This window comes from Parasteatoda tepidariorum, chromosome 3, assembly GCF_043381705.1.
Source record: "Parasteatoda tepidariorum isolate YZ-2023 chromosome 3, CAS_Ptep_4.0, whole genome shotgun sequence".
Taxonomy (NCBI): domain Eukaryota; kingdom Metazoa; phylum Arthropoda; class Arachnida; order Araneae; family Theridiidae; genus Parasteatoda; species Parasteatoda tepidariorum.
This window is the reverse complement of record NC_092206.1, coordinates 44,205,568-44,229,669: the sequence shown is the minus strand read 5'-3', so window position 1 is coordinate 44,229,669 and position 24,102 is coordinate 44,205,568. Positions and strand designations below refer to the sequence as shown.

Here is a 24,102-nt window from a genome sequence, read left to right as displayed (position 1 = left end):
TTTTTTTTTGAAATGTTAATTAAGGTGTCCACTTACATATTCGGTTAATAATTTTTATTTGTTTAAACAAAATTACTTTGTTACAATATAATATTCTAATACCAAAAAAAGTACTTAGGTAGCATGAAAATATCTTTTGTGATGTAACTCTTTCAAAAGTACATAAACATGGTTGCCAGCAGGGGTGTACATGTAGATTTATTAAATACACCTTGTGCGCCACCTAGGAACCACATCTAGAACCCGACACTCGAATTTTTTGCTCTGTTACAATTGTACCCTGTTACAATTGACCCCACTCTCCCCTACAGTAAGAAACATTGAACAGTAAGAAATCGTCATACTATCATTGACGACAATGATGGCTAATTAATGTTTGTAATATGTATTAGTTGAAATAAAAAAAGTGATTTCTGAACTAAAAAGCAAATATAGGGGAAAAAGATACTTTTATTCGCATTTTGGGTAACCGTAAAAAATCTGCGTATTATTATTGACACTAATGCTTAATTAATATCTATAATGCGTATTAATTGAAATAAAATAAAATAAGCTATATGCTATAAAGCTAAGCTCATGAAGAAAAAATTAATGGGAAATTCGTTTAAGAAAACCGTACAGTATTCGTTAAGAAAACCGTTAAGAAAACCGCAATTTTAATAATCGCTAAATACTATGTACCTGAGAAAATCACTTAATAGTGGCAAATTTTAACGATCCTGAATTGGCATCATGCCAAGTGATGCTAAATACATTTTATCTTTTTTCCAATGGTATGAATTACAAACAACGAGCTTTGCTTATTTCAATAACGTAAAGCCACGAAAGATTACAACATGTTATATTAAATAAAAAAATTGAAATTATTTTAGCTATATTAATTGAAAAACTTAGTGGAGTGCCAGGTAAGTGGCATTTTCAGAACGAAAAAAGAAGTTGTATCCGAATTATGTTATTACCAATTTATCAGAAGGTAGGACTAATAATTCTTTGCTTTATTTTATTTACCACTGCCTGATTGAAATAAAAATCATACAAGCATACTAAAAACTAATATGGATTAGTTATGTTTAGATAAAAGTGAAAGCAAAAACAGTTCTTTTAAATATACCCATATTGATGCAACCACTATATGCTATTTTATCTTATTCATTAATTACCCTAAAAATATCATTCATATGGTTCCTCCATCAAGCTCTTTAATTGTGTCGGTATATGCCTTTCAGTCTTAAACAAGATTGCGCTGATTTTCTCAGTACCGATTTATTGATTCTTTTCTCTTTTTTTTTCATTCACTCCTTGGGAAGAACGGGAATGCAGCTAGTATTTATATAAAAAAGTGAATTTAAAAAATTGCAAAGCATTTCCATTTCCATAAAAACGAATTTAAATATTGAATTTAAAATAAGAAGAACAAATTAGAAAAATTTTGCTCGAATTAATTAACTTATAGAATAATTTCCGCTGACATTTACATAAAAGATTAATTTAAAATATGGATACAGATTTCTAATAATACAATAAATCTTTCACAATGTTTTATCTACTTATTAAAACTAAATAGGGTTTCTTTGCCACATCCAGTGATCATACCTCTCTTTTCTAGGGCCTTCCTTTTTTCTTTCTTAAAGAGGATATTTTAAAGCGTACTAAGTGATTTTCGGCATTTTCAAACCAATTATGTTCAAATCTTACTATATTTATTAGTAAATGTCAATAATTAATCCGTTTTCATCTTATTTTCTAAAAAAAAAAAAATCTTCCAGCTATTTTAAGGCTGTTTTCTCCAAATGATAAAGTATTGCATAAATATTAATTTAAAATTTCTATAAGAAATACGACTTTTAATCTATGTTATTGAATAATATGCTTAACGAAAAACGTTTACACGGGTTTTATTTTATTTAACAGTTGAAGTTTAAAATTACAGTTTAGAAAATGATTCCAAAGATTATTTTATCTCGTTTCCCCCTTTTAACTTGTAAAACAATAAAGTACTACTTATGAATGAAATTTTATACCATATTAAGATAAGCATGTCAAGGTATTTATTGAGTTGCAAGTTATTCTTCAGTACGTTAAAATTTATGCATTGGATATAGAGCATCGAACACAAATCTCTCTGTAGAAGTTGTTAAATTTTTCGTTTTAAGAAAGTGATGAAAATGATTAATATAAATAAATATAAAATATCATTTTAGAAGTATAATTTAGCAGATGCATTGGATAAAAAACATAATGGATTAAAATAGCCTCGTAATTTTTTGTTTTCAGGATGTGACGAAAATAAATAAATTTAATTTACTATTTAATATCAGTTTATAAAGATTATTTACCAGATAAAATGGATGAGAAAAAAATCGAGCATTTTTCTCTCGGAGAGGGTCTCTTATTTTTTGTTTAAAGAAAGTGACAAAAATAAATAATATAAATATATAACGCCATTTTAGAATTTAGCAGAAGTATTGGATGCAGAGCATTGAGCATCAATCATTCTCTCGGAAGAATTCTCTTAATTTTTCTCTTTAAAGAAAGTGACGAAAATGACAACGAGAAGATGGAGGGGGAAAAATATCTAGACTTATCGTACCGGCTTGTCACAGAACTTCATCGTAAAATATTCTTGAATGAAACTCTTTGAAGAAGAGAATTTTTATGAGATGCCATTAATGGCATCTTTTCCTTATAATGATTTTTTTTCTTTCTATTTCTGTTTTGAGACCGAGACTAAAAATTCATGTTTTAGAAGAAGCATTCAGTTTATTTTTAGAATACTTTTACATCATTTATTTCCCCGATTATTCATGGAAGGAATAAGGCGGGTGTAGTGTTATTAAAGAGCGAACAAAGAAAGTACTGTATTAATATACAAATAAGTACATTTGCATTTCAACTGTTCTCACGACCAAGTTAACTGTTTTATAAGATTTAATTCAAAACTAGGTAAATTGTAGAAATATGTAAAAAAAATATATGTATATACGTTATATATTTTTTAAAAAAATAATTTAATTTTTAAGTTTTTTATTTTTATTTTATTTTTAAATAAAGGCGTACTAGTTTTAAATAAATGTTACAAAATCAACAGTTAATCAATAATAATTAAAAAGGAATTAAAAATACTTCAGACAAAAACTATATTAGTTACAAACAAACTGAATAATTTATGAGGTATGGGCATTATAGTAATAAGCAACATATTCACCAAAAATGACAACTTAGCATCAAATTGTTCCTTAGTATTGTTCCCGCAGGGTTCTTTACAAACTTGCGGATTTCTGAAAGTTTAAATCAAACATGAGTTCAACCAAACACCAACCTGCTTGAAGAGATAGTCACAATCTAAGAAAAAGAAAATTATGAATTCCCATGGCCTTTCAACATACTAAACAAATATGAAAAATGAAAAAAAGTGTTATTCATAAGCTGATTATGGGACACTAATAGCACATTTTTTTCTCCGTCAAGTCTGTGTAGTGAAGATTTAAAACAAATAATGTAATAAATTTAAATACATACTATAATATTCAATTTATAGCTTATTATTTTATACATCACCATTTTACCCGTTTTATCATAACCCTAATGCTGACCGTTAAATTTGGCACCCCAATGCTCATTTGCAGTTGCAGTAATTTGTCTGAGTATGCATCTGCAGACGTTTAGTGACATGGCATTAAAATAAAGTATCGATACTAAACGCACACACACGCGCACAAAACTATAGATACTATGGATGGAAATAAAGTATCGATACTTTATAGTGCTTCTACTAAATTTTATTGATATCGATTAAAATATATTAGTATCGTTATATTATATATTTTAATAAGAAGCATTCGCCAGTTTTGTTAATTATGAAAATAGTATAGAAACAAAGAATCTTTTAAGGAAGTAGAGTTTTACATATTATGGAAGCTACAATTCACGTATTTACTTATATGAAAAATTTATGTAATAATTATACTTAAATTTAAAATAAAAATATTGATGCATAATAGCTGTTTTATTTTGTTGGGATCTAAACGTCGTTTTAAGTTTATCAGAATCTCTGCCCGACTAATGCATGTTTCACATGTACGAAAAATTATTGTAAGAAGATGTAATAAATATAGCTTATTGGAATATGTATTTATTCGTTACATAAAATAAAGACACAGTCCAACATCGATCAATCGTTACCACATCTTTCGTTGTCAAGTATATATTCTCTTTTTCAATGCTCCCGTCACAAGTACCATAATGTTAATAGTAACCGTTAACATCGTTTTTGAAACTAACGGATTGCCACGTCTATAGTTCTGAAATAAATAAATAAATAAAAGAAGTTATTTCGTTTCAAGAAGAAAAACAAAAACTCCTGATGCTAGTGATAAAGGAAAATAAGAATTTGTTACAGTTCGGGAAAATCTCCACAGATATCATGCTTGATATTTAAATGCACCAGTTCTTTAAAATGTTGAATCAATGCTGTATGTTTGCAATGCTGTATGAATGGTGAAAGTTTGAGGAATCGTTGCAGATGCAAAAGAAATTCTAAGTGATACCCACTCCTGCGGCTAAACAGAACCACAACCATCTTCCATCCAGGAACTACAACCAATGACGACCTCGAAGCCTTTGAGACAATAAGGAACATTCGGTATTCACATTAATTTACAGAAAATACACATTAATAACTAAGGCCCGGATTTTGATGACATTTGCATTTTTTTGCATTTTTTGCATTTTTGGACATTTTTTTGTCTTTTGGAGCATTTTTTTAGATTTATAGGGCATTTTTCTTTAAATTTTGGGGCGTATTTTGGATTTTAATGCATTTTTTAAAGTTTTTTGTTAATTTTTTCCAATTTTTATTATTTTTTATCAATTTTCATTATTACACTGGCTTCCAAACAATGAAGAAAATCTATAGGATATTAACAGGTGAAGCAACATCTTTTCAAATTGAAGAAGAATTGTCAGTAAGTGAGACCGTCTTTTTCAAGTACGCACCTATAACATCAGTAGACGTTGAAAGAAGCTTCTGCAGGAATGAAAATTTACTTTCAGACAAGAGACGCTCGTTTACATTTCAAATTATCAAAAAACATTTAATAATCCAATGTAATTCTGATATTTAGTAATATTATGAGATGGAAGTTGTTATATCCATTAAAGTTTCTATACAAAATAAAAATATTTTGGTGTCAATATATTTTCCTTTTTTTGTTATTTTAGGATATAAAACAAATTTTTCAAACTTTAATGAACGCAGAACAAGTATTGCATTGCTTTATATTTTTTAAATGACTCATAATAGTTTTAAAGAGCAAAACATTTTTTTAATTCAATATTTTTACTTTATTTAAGGCATTTTTTGCGCAATTTTTGGATTTTTAAGGGCATTTTTTGTCCTTTTTAAGGGCATTTTTTGTCCTTTTTAAGGGCGTTTTTTGCACTTTTTAAGGGCATTAGTTGAGAATTTTTAGGTCATCAAACTCCGGGCTCTATTAATAACTATCGAAAATTTATTGTTTGTACTGACAAGTATGGTCAAGCCTCAATTTCCAAATAATATATAAGAAAATGTGTTTGTTCATTTTTCTTTTGCATCGAAAATATTTTTACAATAAGTGCGTAATTTTTCCAATAAATTCTTTTATAATTATTGTAAGTTTATTAATTTTTATGACGGGTAAATTGCGATAAAGGGTATCATGAGAAACGATCGCTTGAGGTTCTATTTTATTAATTTTTTCGATACTATCGTAAGGAAGTATCGCTACCATTCGATACTGTAAATATTATATTGATACTGTCTGATAATATCGAAAAACAATAACGTTGTGAAATATTTTTTTTTATTGAAAAAAGAAGCATTCATACTTTGAAAGTCGCTATGATTTAACTATTGAGATGAATTATGTATATTTTACATTCTAAAATATCCACGGAGCCAAATTTTTCTAATTATTTCTCGATTTGGAAAATGAAGTTGTTTTTTTAAGATGCTTTGTGGGAAAAACTATCATTTTAATAATTAGATATTACCCCCATTACATATTACCACCATTACAAAACACAATTTGTAATATGTACTACATTTGAAGGGAAAAAGGAAAATGGTGTAAGGATTTTATTAGTCCAAGATAAAAATTAAGTCCAAGATATAAGTCCAAAATAAAAATTCCTGTAAAAAAGTCATTAGGATAAATATTAAAAGAAAAAGTTTTTTCTTCTTCTTTTTTTCTCTTTCTGTTTCTCAGAACAAAATAAATGCGCCCTCAATCACGTCCACATTACACATATCATGTAAAAGGCAAGACCCATTAGCGCTATCTCAACTACAAGAGGTGACTATGAGTCCCACCCAAATGCTGAAATATATTAGGAAAAATAATTTCTGAGAAAGATATCACTTCTCAGATCTCCTTATTATTCAGAGGGAGGTCTGTGAGAAAAAGAAAAAAAAAGCTCTGAAGAAAGGAGGAAAAAAAATCGAGCCGAGAGACTATTTTCGGCTGCATACAACTGTTTTTCTTAAGTACTTAACTAAATTTTTACGTCTAGTAAATTTATTGCGAAAACTGAACATTTCTGATTCACCTCGGAGCAAGAATACTCCGTTCACAGATAAAGTTTCTCAGGCCCTCTCAAAAATGTGTAAGCAGTGTTCTCCTATACCCATATAATAAACGTTCTTTTATTAGCAGCTCTTTAAAATGTAATTTACATGTAATCATTACCATCTCATACATATAAAGTAAGTAAAAAACTTCGCAATTGATTTCCTATGATAAAACAACCAAAAACCTGGAATGGATGATTTATTTATACGTTTATACACTTAAAATGAAAATGGTAAATGAACTCAATTCGAATAACAAAAACTATTTAGTGTGAAATAACAAAGATCTTTTTCAGTTTTTACGATTTTATTTTTATAATATTTTTTATAATTGCATTCCTTAGAATAAATAATTACTATTATAATTTTCTTACGAAATATTTTGATGGTAAATATTTAAAAAAGTAAGAAAAAAAATAACAAACTGTTTTGTTTTCTCAAGATGAGAAAAAGTTACATTCTCTTTTTTATTGCCTTAAGAAGTATAGATATAATATTATGCATGCATATATTTTCTTTTCCATCAATGTTGCTTTCCTGTTAACTACCGACTTCAGTGTAGTTTCTGAGAAACAAGTTTATTTTATGTCACTGTCTCTCAAAGATATGTTAAGAACATAAGTGGTAATGGAAAAATCACACCTGATATTCAAATTAGGTTATTTAAAGAAAATCATATTGTATGAGAAAGAATAAAATCTACATAGAAGAAAAAAATAAGAAAAAAATATTTGGAAAGAAGTTATTAAAGCCTTTACTTTTTTAACAAATTAAAAGCACATAAATTTTTGAATAAGAAATTTTTAACTTTAATCAACGGGTTTATCAAATCAATTTGTACTCAGTAATAAATTCAGAGAGAAAAAAATTGCAGGCTAATAAACGTTGAAACGTTCCTTTTTTATTTTTGGAGAAAAATATAGATATTTTTTTAACAAACAAATTAATATTTTTTACTCGATGAAAAGAAATATTTCAAATTTTCCTAAAAGTTACAGTGGAGGGACCTTCATAACAGCCCAATCTTCATACTCGTACTTTGTTAATTCGTTTATTATAGTTTTTTAAATTTGATATTTAAATCATATAAATGTCAAAAGTATAAAATCATATATAAAAGAACTTTACTATTATAGCATAAATATAAATCCTGTAGTTCGCAAGTTCTGATCTATGCGTAATTTACTTTTCACTAAATACATAACAATTGAATTTCTTCAAAAAATAAATAAATAAATTGCGTATTTCCTAAATAACGTACTCAACTCAATTTTTCTCATAGCAATTAAAATATCATGTTCATATGTAGCTCTTTAAAGAAAACTGTATAAACATTAAATTATTTATTCGGTTTTAAAAATAAAAACTTCTCTGTCTCTAAATTAAATTTAAGCCTTTTAGCAATCATTAAATTTGATATTTAAACTGTATAAAATCCGAAATATAAAATCATATATAATAGAGAACAGTATATAGGATAAATTCAGCAGTTCGACAGACTATTGACACATGTAATTTATTTTTCATTAAATGCATAATCATGCAATTTTTTAAAAAATAAATAAATCGCGTATTTCATAAATAACGTACTCAACTCAATTATTCTCATAGCAATCAAAATATCATGTTCATATGTAGCTCTTTAAAGAAAACTGTATAAACATTAAATTATTTATTCGGTTTTAAAAATAAAAACTTCTCCGTCTCTAAATTAAATTCAAGCCTTTTAGCAATCATTAAATTTGATACTTAAACTGTTTAAAATCCGAAATATAAAATCATATATAATAGAGAACAGTATATAGGATAAATTCAGCAGTTCGGCAGAGTACTGACACATGTAATTTATTTTTCATTAAATGCATAATCATGCAATTTTTAAAAAAATAAATAAATCGCGTATTTCATGAATAACATTCTCCCCTCAATTATTCTCATAGCAATCAAAATATCATGTTCATATGTAGCTCTTTAAAGAAAACTGTATAAACATTAAATTATTTATTCAGTTTCAAAAATAAATACTTCTCTGTCTCTAAATTAAATTCAAGCCTTTCAGCAATTATTAAATTTAATAATTAAACAGTTTCAAATCAGAAATATAAAATCATATATAACAGAGAAATATCATTTCAGTATATAAGATCAATTCAGCAATTCGACTGAGTACTGACACATGTAATTTATTATTCATTAAATGCATAATCATGCAATTTTTTTAAAAAAAATTAATCGCGCATTTCATAACTAACATACTCAACTCAATTATTCTCATAGCAATCAAAATATCATGTTGATATGTAGCTCTTTAAAGAAAACCATATCAATAATAAATTATTTATCCGGTTTTAAAATAAAAAACTTCTTTGTCTCTAAATTAAATTCAAGCCTTTTAGCAATCATTAAATTTGATATTTAAACAGTTTAAAATCTGAAATATAAAATTATATGTAACAGAAAAATATAATTTCAGAATATAGGATCAATTCAGCCGTTCGACTGAGTACTGACACATGTAATTTATTTTTCATTAAACGCATAATCATGCAATTTTTAAAAAAAAAATTAATCGCGCATTTCATAACTAACATACTCAACTCAATTATTCTCATAGCAATCAAAATATCATGTTGATATGTAGCTCTTTAAAGAAAACCATATCAATATTAAATTATTTATCCGGTTTTAAAATAAAAAACTTCTTTGTCTTAAAATAAAATTCAAGCCTTTTAGCAATCATACCAAAACAGATCATGTAATTTGAGAACATATATGAAAGTGAACAAGCCATAGATTGATTCCACCTACAAAAAGAACATTGTTTAGTGTTTACGCCTGCAGTTATTTTCTCACTGATCTTATGGAGACATTTCGCCGAAAAGGCTTGTGCGAAACATTCGTCGTGATCGCTAATGAGAATTTTGGTTATTAGTCTCTGAAACAGTGACTTGATTGTATTCAAATAAGACGGACATTTTAGAACAATAGGAATCTAAAATAAAACAATATTTGAAGAATACCGCTCACTCACGATTGTACTGAAAAGGTTGGTTAAAGGGTTGCAGATAACTTGCGTGATATTTGTTAAATTTTCGAAAATAGAACACTTAATATGTTTAAATTATTCGTTCGTTTAGTACGGTGTTACGACTTATTATTTGAAATGTTTACATTTATGTGTCAAAGGGAATGGGATGAATAATAATTTTTTTGTTCATTAGGGTTATGTGAAAAAAGAAAAAAAGGAACTTAGACGAAAGGAACGAAGACGCATTAAAAATAAGTGATTTTATTTTTAATGAGTCTTAATTTTTACTCAATTTAGAATCATTTTAATTTCTCAAATGTAAGTGATATTGCTACGGTTACGTTATTTTCTTTAAGTGTATTGTTTCTCAATTGAAATTCTAAATTAAATAAGTTAATTTAAATTTTATTTTAATTTAACTGTATCTTTAAATGTTTTATACACTTAAGATAGAGGAGTGTAAGGTACAATGAATTTCCAGTCTTACTCTGCATCTTTTTTTTTTTTTTTTTTTTTTTTTTTTTTTTAAACAAAAAGTCGTAGGTTGGCTAGTAGCACGTAAGTGACAGATTTACCTTGTGATACTTGGTCTTGGATTGAGGAATAGTCTTTGATTGGGACCTTGCTCTTAAACTAAAATGATTGGTATTTAATATTTAAGGGGGTTGTATTTTTAAGAACAGTCAAAGAAAAAAAATTTTTTTTAGAGAATGTAAAAAAAAAAAANAAAAAAAAAAAAAAAAAAAAAAAAAAAAAAAAAAAAAAAAAAAAAAAAAAAAAAGAAGTTTTTGTCAGTTTTTATTTCTTGGGAACTAATCAGCCGAATTTAAAAAAGAAAAAAAGAAATGTTAGCATTTAATGAATTTCATGCACTATAATTTACAAATATTTTGATAATCGATTAAGCATGATATATAAATAGTTATTAAAAAAAACAATTTCTATCAGAGAATAATTAGTTTCGATTTAAGAATATTATCGAAATGGTTATCAAAGTAATAATTTCAATTAAATTATAACTGGGTCGAAGAATTTCATAATAGTGAAAAAGTACTTTTTTATTGCACTATTTATTTTAAAAATATGACGAAATGAAAAAAAGAACAAAAAAAGGAAAGAAAGGGAAAAAGATAAGAAAAGAAAAAAATTAAAAATGTTAAAATTACAGGAATAACTTTTTATTTTCGCATGGGCAATGTGTTTATTCAGAAAACTATTGAAAAGCGTGCCAATTACGAAACAAAAATGTTTAGAAAGTAAAGTGTATTGCAGAATCAAACTAATCAACTTTGCTTTGATCCTTTAAGTTAAACAAAAAATTTATTACAAAATAACTAACTAACAAGCTATTTCCACATCTAGTATTACAATCTTTAAATTCAATCTAACTACACAGTACCAATTTGAATGGATTCTGATGCATGTTTATATCTCATGCAGAACATGCATGCTTATGCCTATATCGGAATTTAGTAAAATTTGAGATTATAAGATCAAAATCTCTGTTAATCTCTTCTAATTGAAAGTAGCAAGGGTGCAGTAGAAGGGGAACGACGAACATCCACAGCTTTTTCGAAAAATTCCTATATTTTCGGCAATTTTGCGGCATTTTATTATTTGCAATTTTTTTTCTTCCAAATGGTAAAATTCGTCTATACATTAAAAATCGTATTAATTGACATAAGTGACAATATGGTTAAAATTCGTAATAAAACTTCTGGATTCGACCTCCGATTTTATTTTATTCCTAAGCTTGTTGTACTCTCCTGTGTTGTTATAGTAGTGTACCGTTCACAAAATGACTTGTGCTATTTACCATTCAATTTTCAAATCTATTTAGCTGAGGACACAAAATACTGAAGTTAACACTCAAAGTAAGAGCCCCCTTACACTTTATTTGCGTCGTTGTATTAAATTTCTTAAATCGATTTATAGCTAGAGACTTACGACTTTTAAGAAAAAATAAAGTACAAAAATAATCATACGTATGGTAAAGTTACTTGCAAATTTAAAAACAAATTCAAATAATAAAACTTTTTAGAATATCAAGCCTGCTAATGAGCCTATCATAATATAAGAGGGAAACACAGAAATGTTTCATTATTTCGTTCTTGTTTTAGAATCTTATTATTTGCACTCAGTTCACCACTACCTTTTTCTATTCAATATAACGACGTAAAATTCAAAAAAAAAAAAAAAAATTTAATATAAATTATAACTTGGAGAATTTTAAACCAAATGCAGTTAGAAGTTTTTATAACTTTTCTATATGTAATTTTTCGAAAAATATATAAATAAATATATGTTAAATTTTGGAATTTTTATCTTCCCCCCAATTGTGAAAAATTTTACCCAACAACACTGGTTACATAGCACAGACGTTTACTATGTAAAATTATGCTAACTAATAATAATAATAATGAAACTCTACTTCAGGGCAAAATTACATAGTAGGAAATAAACGCGTTGGGATGTGATTGCATTTGAACTGTATAAAATAGAGTTTAATCGGTTGTATAGTATCAAATTTAACCATTAACGGACAAATTGGAAGTAAACTTGAAATACTTTCAGACTGGTAAGGGTTAAACAGTATCATAATCTCTAAGTGACGAAATGATATAAATATCTAGGGGCAAAGGATAATCATGGGGAAAAAAAGCTTCAGAAAAAAAAAGCCCAGAAAAAGAGCGTCGGGAAAAAGCACAGGAAAAAAGCACGTGATAAAAAGCACTGAAAAAAAAAAGATCTAATTATCTATAATATAAATTTAAAGTCCGATTTTATTCGAGCCATTGAACCCAAATTTAATGTACTATTTAAATAGTCATGCGAACATAATTAGTATAGATTTTTTTAAATTACAAAGTTAAATTCGAAGTTCAGGGAAAGGAATTTTAAATACTTTATGTATTTTTAATTTATTGTTGTTAATTTACGTCGCACTAGAGCTGCACAATGGGCTATTGGCGACGGTCTGGGAAACATCCCGGAGGATGATCCGAAGACATGCCATCACAATTTTGATCCTCTGCGGAGGGGATGGCACCTCCGCTTCGGTAGCCCGACGACCTGCGCGCGAAGTCGAGCACTTTACGGTAGCACAGTTTAACGAGGACCAATACCGCACACCCTCGGTCCCTACGCAGACTGATCCAAGTGGTCACCCACCCGCACACTGACCGTAGCCAGTGATGCTTGACTTCGGTGATTTGTTGGGAACCGTGTCTTAACGATCAGTCCACTGCGGGACATATTTTTAATTTAATTATATAATATATAGCATTACTATTATAAATAATGCACCAATTAACAATAGTTTCTCAGAGGCTTGATCTTTTGATAGGTCAAAAATTTTAATAAAAATGATAAAGTATTTAAATCTGATTCAATTTTTATCTAGTTGAAAAAAGTATTATTTGCATATTTTACCATATCACAGCTTAATAAGTGTAATTATTGTAATTTGGAACTATTTTAGAACTGCTTAAAAGGTTTAATCAGTTTGTACGTAGTATAAAGTGGAAAATGTAACTTCACGTTAATTTTAAATTAATTTTATATCGTATTTCATTCGAGTAAATAAATACATTATTACATTTATTTCTGGCTCAACGGCTCAAATTGTGTCGATTGTTATAGTTACTAATGAGCGTGGCTTTTTTTTGTGCTCTTTTTGCCGGTGCTTTTTTTCCTCCGGCTTTTTGGCGCTTTTCTATCCGGTGATCTTTTTCCTTCCTATCAAGGGAGGAGGAACGATTATTGCTGCAAAGTGCGGAAAAATGAAACCCTTTCTGAATAACTTTTGATCGAAATATTAGATTTTCACATTCTAGGACTCAATCTTAATGGTTTTGGAGTAACCTTAAATACGCTAATTATTTAGTGTAAACGATATTTTATGTTACGAAATTACACATACAAATATACTTTCGCTGTCTATTTTTCGAAGGATCTGGATATTTGACCTTCAAAATATGCGCGTAAACCGCGATCTGAAAATTCAAGTTTCAATAGTTGACATAAAAAAAAAACTCATCTAGAATTTGGACCTTTACAATTAGTTTTCTTTTATGCATCTTTCACCATATCTCTGGAAATGAGAAAGTGAATCAAAACGTTTTTGCATACGAAAATAAAATTTGTTTATCCGAAGATACACACGATATACACGCTAAAAAATTATGTACTATAGTTACTCGTATTTAGAATTATTTAATCTAATGTAATCGAAATTTTTTTGGAACATAGTAAAGTGTACAATTTTTTGCCTCAATTTAATCTACGTAATTTTGAAAAGAATCTGTTGAATATTTCTTGAGAAATTAATATTTCAAAATGCGACTTTCTTGAAATGGCAAAAGTGTTTTTAAATGACAAATACATACCTGTCAACTTTCACTCTTTCCGAAAATGGATTTTCAGAGTGGTTGTAAAACAATAAACGAAAAACAATCTGATTCCAAAATATATTTATATTTTGATCCCGTTGAAAAGCGCTTGCTCAAGGATTATTATGCTTTCATATATTTATTGTAATTATTTATATGTAGTGGTGGTTAAACTGATTTATAATTATCATTATAATTCAAAAAGTTAATTGGAATAACCTGAGTATTGCTACCACTTTAAATATGAAAATAAAATCTTCCGGAAAATCCGGAAGAGTTGGCAGGTATGCAAATAGGGGACTAGACTTAAGACCGCTCTCTTACTTAATTACCCATATTTCCTGCTTAACCATATATCCTTCTTGCTTTGAGGGTCCAAGAATCCGAATCCGTCGTAAGAAAATCGTGTTTATTCAGATAAAGTACAGTCATAACCTCTATGAGTAATAAACGCTCGAACCTGTCGGATTGGTTCCTGTACGTGAAAATTCGATCATTAGATTAAAAGTTATTTAGGGCATTCACTTTTCTTTGTTTTGCGCTCTGTTTCATTGCTCAAGTTGTAATTGACCAAATATCTGAGTCCTTCTCACTATTGAAGTCCTTCTCATTTTGTTAGACCTTTTCAGTTAGTCTCAGAATCAAAATTATGTGATGCATGGTTAAAATGTTTTATTGATTGACAGTGATTCGTTCTATTGTTCAAGTGTTATCACATATAGATAACAATGACCAGTCAAAATAGTCATTCAGACAATGGTAAGGTAAAACTTGCTGAGTTATATTCATGGAGGCTGATTTTTGGTTTATATTTCCAACGAATAATTTCTCGCCTGAGAAATAGTCTGGAAAAAGATTGCATACACTCTTTTAGAATCAGTTAACAGGCTTTATTTTCACCAAGTCATAATAAAAAAAGAAATTTCCTAATAAGAATTAGTACTTTAACTATGTGTTATTTAACAGCATATTTAGTTTAAAAAAGACTCCATCTCGTGCCATAATAACATTAATTGTGGTTATTAATAGTAACTAATGTTATTATTATTATTAATAATAATTTTTCGCAACTGTAATGATTGATGAAAATATTTATTCAGAATTTTAAAACTTAGTCAAATTAGTCAATTTGATATTTCTCATGGGGAAGAATTTTTATCAAAATAAAAGGAGTATATTATAGCACACCCTACTTTTTTCTTTCAAGATTAAAATTTTTAAAAGATATATACTTTATAGCATCAGTTTCTAAAATTGGGTCGCGGGGTCATCTAAGTTAAGTCACCAAAGAAATGTCTTGGGACTTAAAATTAAATTATTATAATTTTCTTTATTTAGTTTTTCAAATTTAATTTTAAAAAAAATCCTTGTACATTTTTACGTTATTTGTATGCTAAAAATGTGAGATGTGGATTGAGTTTATGAATCCTGTTATTATTCAGTTACTCAATCTTTCTATTATGGATTAATCAAATTTACGCGTATTTTATAAATTAATTCTCCGATTGAAGTACTGAATTATTTATTTATTTCTTATTTTTTCACACTTTGAAAATCAAAATTTCAGTTATTTTTTGCATGATGAATATTAAAAATAAATCTTGGCTGTTGATTTTAAATTGCGATTAAAAAATAAATAAAACGGATCTAAAGATTCCATGACCTAAGGCGATTCGAATGTAAGCACATTATTCCACATTAATTCAAAGAGGCGGGGGAAAAAAATCTTCGAATTTAATTTCCTCCAGACATCAATTTTTCTCAAATTTTTTTTTTAGGAAACCATAAGTGGATAGGGTCATATCTTCAACTGACCTTGAAGTTTAACTTTTCCCACTCTTTGACATGCCATTTGACTTGGGGAGTTCTGAGTTTCAGCGATTTTCTTTTCCCCGGAGAAGGATTACATCAGAGAACACGCCCGTATTTATCTACCAAGTTGATTTGAGCATCGCGTGTCCTTTCTCACTTTTTCCATTGAAAATAAAAACAGAAAAGAAAAAAATCGAGTGTAAAGAGAGAAGGAAAAAAGAAAAGGAAAAGAAAAAAAACTGAAGTCAAATGGTTCTCTGAAAGCGATTTGACAACTCGTCCACAGGGAACAAAATGCGTAAGAAAATGTTATTGGGGTGTAGGGGTAGGTCAGCTCACAGATGGCTTGCTATCGGCGTCTTGAGTTGCCTTCATTAAAAAGAAGGAAGATTTCCAAGTTTATTACTTTTTTTTTCTCTCTCTCTGCTAGACAGTGGTCGGGTTGTTGGTGGGTCGCACAATAGGGGTGGGTGCGGCCGAGTCGAACCCCACCCAACCTTTCGGACGACCCTGTCGCAGTCACACATGTGGGATGTTGAAGTTCGTTCATAGAAGCAATTGGCCGGTCTCCTTCCACTACAAAATTATTTTTCATTTAGGTATGTTTCTTTAGTTTTCTTTAGAAATCGGATTTACAAAGATCGAATAAATTTATGGAATGACATTTTTTATTTTTAAAGAACTGGGCTGTAAAAAACAGAGTCAACGGACGGAACGGAATAAAATATAGTTTAATTTTATTGATCTCTTATATTTTATCGTGTTTTTATTTATTATGATGATTTTTAATATAAATTTCTGAAACAACTGTTGTTTTTACCACTTGGAAAACATATTTTATTAAATTAAATTGAGTTATAATTGTGTATAAATCGAATATATAAATCAAAGTACAAAGGCGAAACATATAAAAACACAAAACAAGTGTTGATGTTTATATGTGTTAATTTTTCTATCTTGGATTCTAATTTTATTAACGTGTACTGCTATTTTGGACATTTCTGAAGCTTAGGGGAATTTAAGTACTTTGTTTTCAGTACTTTTTTCATTCGATATTTTTTTTTCCTTGCATAATTATTATTTTTAAAGTTTGTCTTCGTTTACTCCGTTAACTTACTCATTTGTTCTTTTTTTTTTAATTTGTAGAAATTGTTTTTTTTTTCCTATTTTAAGACATAAAGACAATTTTTAGATAAAAATTTTTTTCGTCGAATGTAATTAATTATTATTATTATATACGAATATATAATATTAATATATAATATTAATGTATAATATTAATGTATAATATTAATGTATAATATTAATATATAATATTAATATATAATATCCATATTAATATTGCCCTGCGTTGTTTTTACTTGATACAAGAAAGAGGTAGTTTTTGGAACTTTAAAACAGTAAAAATAAAGAATAGGTCTACTTCTTTTTTATTGAAAGTCCTATAATAATTATTATAATACTTTAATAAATCTCCTCTAAGCTTAGTAGTCCTTTCGTATTCGGACAAATTTGCACTCCTGCATTAATCACATGCTTTTTCATTTTAAAAATAAACAGTTAAAAATTAAAATAATAAATATCAGTATAACAGAAAAACTGTTAATTTCTTCTATGTCGAAAGTTGGTTTAAAAGTACAAACTTATAAATCATGAGAAATGCCATGACAGATTAAAAGGAGACGATAGATTTTAAGTAAAATAGAAATGTGCTTTTAAAAAAATTTAAGTAGTTTTGTGAGTAGTTGTGGTCTCTGGTCTGAGTACTATTGTCTAATATTGTGGGTCTGAGGATTATAATTTTTGAGGCACTTAGGAATCCGAAATGGGTTACGGAAATTAAAAAACTGAAAAAACTACCGGAGTATATTAGTGTATTTATTCTACAAAGTAATAAAATTTTTACATTTAAAGCAGTTTTAATTTATTGCTGAACTTGGAGGTCCTACTGTATTTGCTCGGCGCGCATGCCTTTCGGATGGCTCCGCAAATTCGAGCTCGCTTCGCTCTCTCATTGGATACTTTTGTGTTTCAATCTTTGTGTTTATGCTGGTACAATTTTTTGAAATTAAGTTTTAAAAATAGTGAAATGTGCGTCGTGCAAAACCTTTGATTCAAAAACTATTTTTTCCAATTTAATTATTTTATTCTTTGCAATTTGATTTCTGTACATTTCAATGTTGCTTCGAAATTACATTCGGAACAAACAATCCGCAAAATTTCCCCATTAAATACTATTACAAATTCCAGAGTTTGAAAATACATTTTTTAAGTTCTTTATTTTGATTAACTCGTAAAATTTATAAAAATCAAAGAAGGAAATTAGAAAATGAAAAAAAAAAAAAAAGTACAGTAACTAAGTAAATTAAAAAAAGAAGGTAGTATCGCAAGACTAAACTTTAATAAGCATAATTAAAACAGAGCAGTTTGTTTCTTTAGATAAGCTGTTTGCTTTTAATCTTTAATTTCTGACCTATTTATAATTTATAGCTTATAAAGCTTCATATAAGCTTTTTGTTTCCAATGCGAGAAAAGAAATCTCCTCGGTTTTGTGAGAATCTACACATTAGTGTTATTAAAATCTATGAAATAAATGGAACAAGGCAGGCAAAACCATCTTATTATTTTTTAATTTTAATATATTCACAATATATTCATACAATTCCTTCATATAATGTATTCATACATTTTACAATGCAGTGTGTTCTGTAGTGACCCTTAATATCGGAATGCTTTGCGCCTTTCCACTGTTTTATTTTTGAATGCAGCCTACGTATTTCTTTTCTTTCTTTTTTTTTTTTTGAGATGGAGTCTTGCTCNTTTTTTTTTTTTTTTTTTTGGAGGGGGGAGGGAATTTGGGAATCATTCATGTGGCCCATTATGATCAATGATGTACGAAGTCAACGGCCCAAAACTAAAATCCATTGAAAAAGTTTTATGTTGTACTAGGTGATAGTTTCTTGTGAGTCTTATTATTTTTTAAAATTTTATTTTATGAATTTTAAATTTTATGAATTCAAAGAGAAAATATTTTCCATCAAAAAAAATTTATTATATTATAAAATTTAAGCTGGATTTCTTAAAAAATGCAATAAAGTTTGTAAGCTCTAAAAAATTTAATTTCTGTACTGCTACTGGGGGTTGATAAGCAAGGGATTTGAAAGTAAGTCAAATACATATTTTTTCATCTTATAAGCATTTTCGAGAGGCTCAGTTATATTCTCTTCTTATTCTAATAACGTTTTATTTTTTACTTTATATTTTTTTAAAGCAAAATTCAAAATGTAATCCTTTTTCTAAAATCTTCCTTTTTTATCAAAGAGCACTTTACGTAACATAATTTATGTAAATAAAATCAGCAAATCCAATAAATAATTTTCTTAACCGCTTGATTTGTTATTCCTAAGGAAGAATCGAGAAATTAACATTCGTGCACTACTTCGAATATTTATGAACATTTTGAGTAGAGTTGATTGTAAAAGACATCTAAGTGTGAGGTCTTTCTTAAGAGGAAGTGACGTATCTTTGGGCATTTAATAGTCTTTTTGAGATTGGACTTCTACATATTTCTTAAAGATTCTCTTCTATTGCTTTTTTATTTGTATATATATATGTATATAAACACAAATACTCGAACACGGGAAAGAACAATTTTTTTGAAATGTAACATCTCTTTGTATCAATTTAAATGTTGTTAAATTTAAATGACAGAATCAAAAATTTGAACAAAACGGGAGGAATAGTTTTTTTAGAAATACAAATTTAAAAATCTGACTTTTTGAAACAACTTTATGGAAAAATAACAACAATTTACATACTAAGCATGAAATGAAAAAAAGGAACAATATTTTTCGATCTTATGACCGGGGTTTTACAATCTTATTGGTACAGGTCTTATTGATAATTTTAAGTCATGCCTTACAAATGTTAATTAATTTGCGCTCTGACCCAATGTGTTAGGTTACAAAATTGAACATAAAAATGTACTTTCTTCAAATAAGCTAAATACGTACTTTTTTTTCTTCTTTTTGATGGATCAGGATTTTTGGCCCTTAAAATAGCAGCAATCTGGGAAATGTGGTCCCAAAAGTTTTTTTACTCAGGAGAGTAGTCTCCTTACTGTTATAATTTAATTTGTTGCGTTTTTTGCTATACTTTAGGAATTATATTTAAGCGAATCAAAGCATTTTTGCACAGAATTATAAACCTAGTTTATACGAAAAAATTCCATGTAAAATAGAATTGTTTAGGATAATTAATTATTTTTAAATTATTATTATTATATTATGTAAGTATTATTTGATTTGAATGATGAAAAAAAATTTCTGAAATTAAGATATGCATTTCTTAGCGTCATTGTAAATTAAGATAATTTTATATTAAAAAAAAAGCATTATTTCAACTAATTGGGATGAAAAGTTCTTTAAAATTACGATTTTATTTAAAATTTTATTACTTTAAAAATAATTAGCCAATTTTGTTCAAATTAAATATTTTGTCATTCAAAATTACTTGGTTGATTAAGGTTATACTTTAAATTTTAATATATTTTCTATTGACATTAAATAATAAAATTTAATAAATAAGCTGAAGCAATAATATTGCTTAAAATTAAGTTGAATTGCGAGATTTAAATTTGTACTCAAAAAATTTATGATTTTTCTGAAATAGTTCCAGAGATATGGATATATATGGAAAATAAATTTTACACAGATGGGATCACATTTGAACATCATTTAATATTTTGATTAACGACTTTCACACACTTTTTTTTTTCTTTTCAGAATACGCAAATTTTAGTTTTCATTCCATAAATTTGTATTAAATTAATATATTTGCTGTTAGTTTACGTATCCTCTGTAGCCATCTTGGTCAGTATTCTCACCTATCACGCAGAAGGTCGGGGTTTGGAGGTTTCCCATTCGGAAGGAGAGTTATTTTGTCTTTTGTTCCGGAATAATCATATCGTTTCAGATTCTTTCTCCCCATATTTTTCCCATATTTGAAGAGTCACAAATCCTAATTCGTCTTAAAAAAAAAGAATTTTTTTTTTTATGTGCAAGTGAATTTGGGGAATGTAAGCTTTTGTGTCTAAATTTGTAACAAAATGTCGTCTGTACAAATTAATTATCGTTTGTAAAGTTAGCCTTTTGAATCATTAAGATTTAATTTCAATAGCACATAAAAATCCGATCATTAGATCAAAAATTATTTATGTCATATGTTTGTTACTTTGATTCTGATAGTGCTGTGTAACCGAAATTCTTCTATTAAGAGATTGAAATTTAATTGCATAATAAAATTCAATTAAAAAATTTTTTTTTGTTGTTGTCATGTTATTATGTCATTGTAATGTAATAAAACTCTTTGTATAAATTTTAACTATGTCAGGGAAGTATAATAAAACACTGTATGCACATTTTAAATAGATTAACACAATATAAGAAAACTCTTTCCCCATATTCTAAATCAATCACTAAAATTAACTTTCAAATTTTTCTAAACTCTTAAATTATAATCAAAAAATAATTTGTTGTCTGAAAGGTGTTTTGATTTGCTTTGTTGTGTGTTGACATGTTGTTATTGTGTTGTTGACATGTTGTTAAAAAACATGTTGTTATTTGAATGGCTAGCTCATAAAATTTTGCTCTCTTTCCCTAACTTTATAAATCAGATTTCAAAACTTTATAAACTTCCTAACTTTATAAATCGGTCAACAATAAATTATTAAGAAATTTTCAATTAACAATTTTGAAACTTTGTTAAAATTAAAAATAAACTAAAATTGTACGCTTTCGATAATTATTCGATAGACTTTTTTGTTTCTTTTCAACTTTTAACGAGAGAATCATGATGTATTTCTTTAAATTATGGGATCCCATTGGCTGATGTAGACTTTCTGAGGGGCGCAATTTTTTAAACGCTGATAACGTTTAAGAAAAAATGTTAAGCTTTTTGATAATGTTTAAGAAAAAAAAATGTTTATTTTAAACGGCAAATAAATATATGTTGAATTTTCACAAACACTTTAAAATTTTACGTTCATGTAATTTTAGACAAAATTAATTTTTAAAAGAAATCTATTTATGTAAAAGGCAAAACTCTCATTCATTCACTAATTCTTCCACTTCCCATGAGGTAATAAAGTAAAAAGGAGGACTGTGTGTTCATTTGGAATAAATAGAAAAACTAAAAGTTATATTTCGCTATTTTATATTTATCGGAGTTATTAGCCTAATTAGCAGTAACGCTAAATAACTCATCTTTACCAAGATAGAAATATAGAATTCTGACCCTGTATTCTTTATAGAATAAACGTAAAAACTAAAAAGTTTAATTTTGAAATTATCGGGGTAGTTAGGAGGAGTTTAACCTAATTGATAGTAATGCTAAATAGAACAACTTTTTTAAGATGAAAGTCTCAAATGAAGATTATGTGTTCTTTATAGGATAAGTAGGATACGCAAAAGACTCATTTTAATATTTCATAATTATTGGGGTAATTAGCCAATATGACGGTAATTCTAATTAACACGTTTTTACTAAGATAGATATCGCAAGTGTTGTCCATGTTTTTTTCACGGAACAAGCCTATAATGTTTTGACCGGCTCTATAAAAAGGGCACACGGCAGAATTTAGACTCATCTCCAAGTAAACAACAAACAACTGAACACAGTTTGGCAGAAATACATAGCTGCTTGATAATAAATATCTCCTTAAAACACAAAATGTAGAAAAAGGATTACATAGCTAAGGGCCTAAGATTTAGAATTTAAGATCCCAAAGTTTCAAAGCTTCCAATGTATTCGGCTGGAAGATCCCCTATATCAAGGGTGGCGAACCAATGGCACGCGTGCCATTTATAGCACGTGACACAATGTTTTGGGCACACCACCGATCACAAAGTTCACTATGAAGCATATTAACAATTAAATTAATATTCATAAATAAGTAACAAAAAGCAATTAATAACCATAAAAGAACAAGCTAACAATAAATAACTAACAAATTTTTTTTTAAATAAACAGCTCTGCTTAGACTAATATCTTATAACCCTAATATAAGTTATTTGTCATCTAATCTACAACAACAGAAGTTACGCTGATAATACTTTAAATTGAATTACGCTTATAACTGAGACATTGTAAAATGTTTTTATTTTCGTAGTAAATAAAGAATATTGAGTTGATAGTATTTAGTATTATAATTTATCCAATAATCACGAAGTGAAAACTATTTGTCGGCACATCTATGACTTCATTAAACAATTTTTTAGAAAAAATGGCACGTTGGTGCATAAAGGTTCGCCACCCCTGCCCTATATGATCCAAGAGGGGCATGACACAGAGTAGTCAAAGCCAAAATCACAATTAAGTGACCAAAAAAAAGCACTAAAAGCAAAGGGGTAAAATTCAGATTTTAAAATTTTAAAGTTTCAGACATACCTCTTTGTTTTACCTATCCCATTTCTTTATGGGATAAGTAAAAAAAAAAATAATAATAATAATAACTAAAAATGATTCATTTCAATGTTTCATAATTATCTGGGTAATTAGACTTATTCACAGTAATGCTAAATAACTAGTTCTTACTCTAAATAACACGTTTTTATAATAAAGGAATTGCAAATTTGGACCATGTTTTCTTAAGGGATAAGTAGAAAAACAAAAAATTTTCAATTTAATGTTTTGTTATTATCGGGGTAGTTAGCATAAATTAAAGTAATGCTAAATAACATATTTTTTTTTTCCTTTCAAGATGGAAGTTTTAAATTCAGACCAGAGCTCGAAAAAAACTTAGAAATTTTACCCGTCCCCGAGGACGGCTTGTCCAATAATGTACCCGTCCTCCTTTGAAACTAACCAGTCGCTTCTAAATAAATAAAAATATTATTTTTTCTTATTTATTACAAACATTTATATATATTAGACAATGAATTAGTAGCTACTAGGATTACATTATACAGTAATAAAAGAAATACTAGATTACTAATAGTAAAACCTAGTATTTCTTTTGTGAAATAATTTATTTATTTCATGAATTAATTTAAATGACAAAGGTAAAGTTATCTGGAATGTCAATTTATCCGAGGGTACTGCGTTTTTTAAATGAATCAAATATGACGTTTGCCAGTTCCACAATCAAGCCTATGATTTACAGAGGTTTCTGCACAGAAATCTGAAAGGGGTTTTCCATTTAGGTGGATGTTAATAATTGCGTTTAACGCTTACGTAATGTGTTTTTTTGTAAGTTCATTGCT

At 27.8% G+C, this 24,102-nt stretch overlaps 1 protein-coding gene across 4 annotated transcripts in view; it reads left to right on the top strand.

The window, feature by feature from the left end:
- The first annotated feature begins 6,613 nt into the window (after positions 1–6,613).
- Positions 6,614–24,102, top strand: part of LOC107445255 (uncharacterized) — a 31,879-nt gene continuing 14,390 nt past the window's right edge. For 2 of the 4 annotated variants that reach the window (XR_011636398.1, XM_016059608.4), the window contains exon 1: positions 16,156–16,440. The gene's annotated coding sequence lies outside the window, so the exon portion shown is untranslated. Of the gene's footprint in view, positions 6,746–16,150; positions 16,441–24,102 lie in introns of those variants that run through there. The other 2 variants (XM_071178539.1, XM_016059611.4) reach the window with 2 other exon arrangements.